This window comes from Mandrillus leucophaeus, unplaced genomic scaffold (genome assembly GCF_000951045.1).
Source record: "Mandrillus leucophaeus isolate KB7577 unplaced genomic scaffold, Mleu.le_1.0 Scaffold266, whole genome shotgun sequence".
In the NCBI taxonomy this organism is placed as follows: Eukaryota; Metazoa; Chordata; class Mammalia; order Primates; family Cercopithecidae; genus Mandrillus; species Mandrillus leucophaeus.
Window position 1 is genome coordinate 871628 of NW_012102765.1, and position 5671 is coordinate 877298.

Here is a 5671-nt window from a genome sequence, read left to right on the forward strand (position 1 = left end):
AAGTGTTGGGATTACAGGCGTGGGCCACTGCGCCTGCCCAGAAGTCATGAGTCATTCTGTCACCAGCAGAAATGAAAGGATTTTGTGTGTAGGATGTTTAGGTATGCCTTCATGGATTGGGAAGTTGACCTCACTGACATTAGATAACGTCCAAATATTATAAGATACAATTTGTCTTACACAGAACATGAGATTGAAAAACAAATCCAATCCATTGAGAAGATTTCTGGAATAAGGCGGTGAGAAGATCTGCAGACCCTCTTTCTAATGAAACAACTTTAACTGGTGAAAATTACTTCTGAAAAAACCACTATTTAAAGTCTTGGCCCGCACCTGGCACGGTGGCTCACGTCGGCCTGCCAAAGACTCCAAACAGCATCCCCATCTGCCACCGACACCTCAAGCACCACTGCATCTGCTGGGTCATATGGCCCCAGTGGCAGATCCAATGGTGCCTGCCTCCAGCAGCCTGGACCTGCTGCAGAGTCTCCTGTTCTCGACCCCACTCAAAACTGGTGGCCTTTTGGATCACTTAATAAGTGGGCCGGAGTAACACACCCAAAGGAGGCATGTGTTGTCTCCAAATCCACACAGGCCCGCTGGGTGTCATGCCCTTTCTTGGCAGAAGGAGGGACCAAATGCAGCAAAGTAACCTTCACCTAAAAGCAGTCTCTGGACAGGCCCACACCACTGGACCCCTAGACATTTCACTGCGGTAGGCGGTCCCTGAATTTTAGTCAGATTGATTTCCCATGCTCTGGCACTCAAATGTCTCACCAGTGAGTCCAGTGTGTTTGCTACATCTCACTCCTGGGTCCAGTCGGCACAATGTCATCCATATAGTGGACAGGTGACATCTTGCGGAAGAGAACAGCGATCCAGATCTCTGCGAACAGTGGAGTTCGATTTCCATCCGCCCCCATCCTGGCCATCCTGCTGCCTTGGCGACCGCTCCTCCCCAAGGTGCCGGCAGGGGCCTCTCTGCTACTCCACACACACCCATTTCTGAGTAGCCACAGGGGCTGGAGGCTTGTTTTAGGGGGTAGAAAGTTGCTGGTAGGCGAAGACTGCCTGAGGCAGGAGGGCAGGATGAAGCCAGTGCGTGGGAGAGACCAGCCAGACAAGACCAGGGAGCCGGCGTTTTCCCTGGGGACAGGACTCCCCGGACTGCCTCCCTGCCCGGCCCTGGAGTTCTAGCTTGGGGGAGGAGTGGCAGGAAACGAGGGTGGGAAGGCCTGAGCCCTTCGATTTGGGGTCTGCCGCCTGTCAAGAAGCGGGGATTATCGAGACCATCCTGGCTAACACGGTGAAACCCCGTCTCTACTAAAAAATACAAAAAACTAGCCGGGCGAGGTGGCGGGCGCCTGCAGTCCCAGCTACTCGGGAGGCTGAGGCAGGAGAATGGCGTAAACCCGGGAGGCGGAGCTTGCAGTGAGCTGAGATCCGGCCACTGCACTCCAGCCCGGGCCTTGCCTGCGCACCTTAAGGTACAGCTGCGGGATTCCGCACTGCTGCCTGAGAACCGGACTGCCTTTTGTGACCTCTTTTTTAAGGAAGGAGTCCTGGTTGCCAAGAAGGATGTGGCCACATGCGTAAGACCCAGAGCTGGCGGACAGGGGTGTGCCTAATCTTCACGTCATGAAGGCCACGCAGTCTCCCAAATCCCGAGGCTACGTGAAGGAACAGTTTGCCCGGAGACATTTCTACTGGTGCCTTTACCAATGAGGGTATCCAGTACCTCTGTGATTGCCTCCATCTGACCCCGGAGATTGTGCCTGCCACCCTACACACCACAGCCGTCCAGACATTGGCAGACCTCGGCCTAAAGGTCTGGAGGGTAAACGACCTGAAGACTCACAAGAAGGGAAGCCAACAGAGATACCTACAGACGGAGCGCTGTGCCCCCTGGCACCCACAAGACAGACAAAGGGGGGCTGGGTCAGCAACCAAATCCCAGTTCAGAGGTGGATGTGGTCGTGGACGTGCTCAGCCGCGTCAGTAAAATCGGAGAGGATTATTTAGCATTGAATAAACTTACAGTCAGAAAAACTTTTAAAAAACCTCTGAAAACAAGATTATGACACAAGGCCAAGCGTGGATATATCCCTGACGTAGGACACTGAAGGTATATTGCTGGCCTTGCCGGCTGAAGGCAAATTGCTTCTGGTGGGCCTTACGGACAGGAATGGAGAAAAAGGCATTTGCCTAATCAATGGCTGCACACCAGGTACCAGGAGACGATTAATTTACTCAAGCAATGAAACCACATCTGGTGCAGCAGCTGCAATTAGAGTCACCACTTGGTTAAGCTCGCGATGATCCACTCTCATTCTCTAAGATGCATCTGTCTTCTGCACAGGCCAAATGGGAGAGTTGAATGGGGATGTGGTGGGAATCACCACCCCTGCCTCTTTCAAGTCCTTGATGGTGGCACTAATCTCCACAGTCCCTCCAGGGATGTGATATTGTTTTTGATTTACTATTTTTCTAGGTAGAAGCAGCTTTAATGGCTTCCATTTGGCCTTTCTCACCGTTAATAGCCCTCACCCTACCAGTTGGGGCCAATGTGGGGATTCTGCCAGCTGCTGAGTATGTCTACACCAATTATGTATTCTGGCACCGGGGAAATGACCGCAGGATGCGTCCAGGACCCACTGAAGTTGGACCTGAGCTAAAACTCCATTCATTACCTGAGCTCCATAAGCCCCTACTTTAACTGGAGGACCCCAATGATGTTTTAGGTCCCCTGGAATCAGCGTCAGCCCAGAGCCAGTGTCCAGTAATCCCCGAAAGATCTGACCATGCCCCTCTCCCCAGTGCAGTTACCCTGGTAAAAGGCTGGAGGTCTCCTTGGGGAAGGATGGGAGAAGGATTAACCATATAAATTGTCGGTAGTGTAGTGGGGTCCTTCCTCAAGGGGACCCGGCCTCCCCTTCATTCTAGGGTTCTGAGTCTATAGACTGGTTCAAGTCTGGAATTTGATTGAGGGACCGTGATTCTCTGTTTTTATAACTCAAAATTAGTCTTTTTTCCACTCGACCGCAACAAAAGACTAATTTGAGTACAAATTAAGTAAGAATGCAATAGGCTGCCTATCAATTTCACTTCTAGGAACACTGTGATTAATTAGCCAATGCCAGAGCTCTACACCAGCCAGACTATTCTGATTGCTGCTTTGCCTCTGCTGTCCATTATGGTAACTACACCCATTATGGTAACAAACTTGCCTTTGACAGTTGAGTGCTGCCACTTGGCCCCTGCCACTTCAGGATCCAGTTATTCCCATTGCATTTAAACTTTCGAATTGAGTGACTGCAGTTCCCACTGTAAGATCTGACACACAGAGAAGAGCCATCACAGAGCTCTTCAAGGATGCAGGTGCTCCCCTCACAAATCTGTTTCACAAAGCACTGGTCAGGGGTATGTCTTCTGAGCCTCCCAGCAGGGATGAGTAGATCTAAAGTGACTAATCCACTCCACCATCCCAATCTCCCTAAGCCCTTGGATCCCTTCCTCTACATTAAACCAAAGGAGATCAGGCACTTCCAGCTTGTTCACAGTGGGCCATCTTTTGACCCACATTTCAGCTAACCAGCAAATAAACTATTAGAACCTTTTTTTTTTTTTTTAACTCCCTGAGCTGCAACATTAAATGCAGAATCCCTGCTTAGTGGGCCCATACCGAAAAATTCAGCCTGATCCAACTTTACATTCCTTCCACCACTATCCCACACCCTTGATATTATTCCCATGCCTGCTCTCCAGATTGCTGCTTATAGAAATTAGAAAACTCCAGCAGTTCTTTTCAAGTGTAGTACACCTTGTCATGGGTCACACTCTGAACATCACCTCTAGAGGCCGGCCCATGGGACTTTAGTTAGAGGTCTAGAAACAAACAGGGGTGTCGGGTAGGTGCTGAGGAGAATCAGCATTGTCTTGACCCCAGCTTCATCAGGGTCTTCCCACATATTCCCATTCCAAGTGGCAGCGTCCCGTTCTTTTCCAATCAATGCCCTCACTTTAACAGTGGACACCTGCTGGGCATGGTGGTGGCTCACGCCTGTAATCCCAGCACTTTGGGAGGCTGAGGTGGGTGGATCACCTGAGGTCGGGAGTTCTAGACCAGCCTGGCCAACATGGTGAAACCCCATCTCTACTGAAAATACAAAAATTAGCTGGGCACGGTGGCGCACACCTGTAGTCCCAGCTACTTGTGAGGCTGAGGCAGGAGAATCACTTGAACCTGGGAGGTGGAGGTTGCAGTGAGCCAAGATTGTACCACTGCACTCCAGCCTGGGTGGTAGAACAAGACTTTGTCTCAAAAAATAATAATAATAAGATAAAATAAATAAATAAAATTCTTAAAAGAAAATATAGCATAAATCTTTGTGCCCCTAGATTAGACAATGGTTTTTGTTTTGTTTGTTTTTTGAGATGGAGTTTCGCTCTTATTGCCCGGGCTGGAGTACAATGGCATGATCTCGGCTCACTGCAACCTCCGCCTCCCAGGTTCAAGCGATTCTCCTGTCTCAGCCTCCTGAGTAGCTGGGATTACAGGTGTGCGCCACCACGCCCGGCTAATTTTATATTTTAGTAGAGATGGGGTTTCTCCATGTTGGTCAGGCTGGTCTCAAACTCCCGACCTCAGGTGATCTGCCCGCTTCGGTCTCCCAAAGTGCTGGGATTACAGGCGTGAGTCACCATGCCTGGCCGGCAATGGGTTTTTTAATATATGACACCAAAAGCACAAATATCAAGAAAAAATAAAGTAGACTTTATCAAAATTGAGACTTTTTGTGCTTCAGTAGACACCATCAAGAAAATTAAATGACAACTCACTGAATGGGAGAAATATTTGCAAATTATCTATTTGATAAGCAACTTATATCTAGAATATATAAAGAACTTTTACAATTCTATAAAAACATAACCCAATTTTTTAACTGGGCAAAGGATCTAAATAGACATTTCTCCAAAGAGAATATGCAAATGGCTAATACTCCCATGAAAAGATGCTCAGCCGGGCACGGTGGCTCACACCTGGAATCCCAGCTCTTTGGGAGGCCATGCCGGGTGGATCACGAGATCAGGAGTTTGAGACCAGCCTGGCCAAGATGGTGAAACCCACCTCTACTAAAAATACAAAAATTAGCCAGGCGTGGTGGCAGGCACCTGTAATCCCAGCTACTCGGGAGGCTGAGGCAGGAGAATTGTTTGAACCCAGGAGGCAGAGCTTGCAGTGAGCCGAGATCACACCACTGCAGTCTAGCCTGGGTGACAGAGCAAGACTCCATCTCAAAAAAAAAAAAAAAAGTAAAGGATGAGCATTGAATTAGAAATTGATAGAATCAGGTTCTCAGACCAGCCCTGCTGTTCATCAATTGTGTCATCTCCAGCAGATCACTTTCTTTTCCTTCTTCACCTCTTATTGACCAACACAGTAATAAGTAGTACATGTCTTCCTTTGGATCAAATGACGAAGTATAGGTTTTGAGCATAGAACAATGAGATTTGTTTTCTTTTGAAGTTTGTAAAACCAGCCTCCTTACTTTATAATCAGGCTATTTTATGAAAACACTAGGCCGGGCGCGGTGGCTCAAGCCTGTAATCCCAGCACTTTGGGAGGCCGAGACGGGCGGATCACGAGGTCAGGAGATCGAGACCATCCTGG

The 5671-nt window shown here is 48.9% G+C and overlaps 1 pseudogene; it reads left to right on the forward strand.

The window, feature by feature from the left end:
- Nucleotides 1-2002, forward strand: part of LOC105542716 — a 42111-nt pseudogene extending 40109 nt beyond the window's left edge.
- Nucleotides 2003-5671: the final 3669 nt, after the last annotated feature.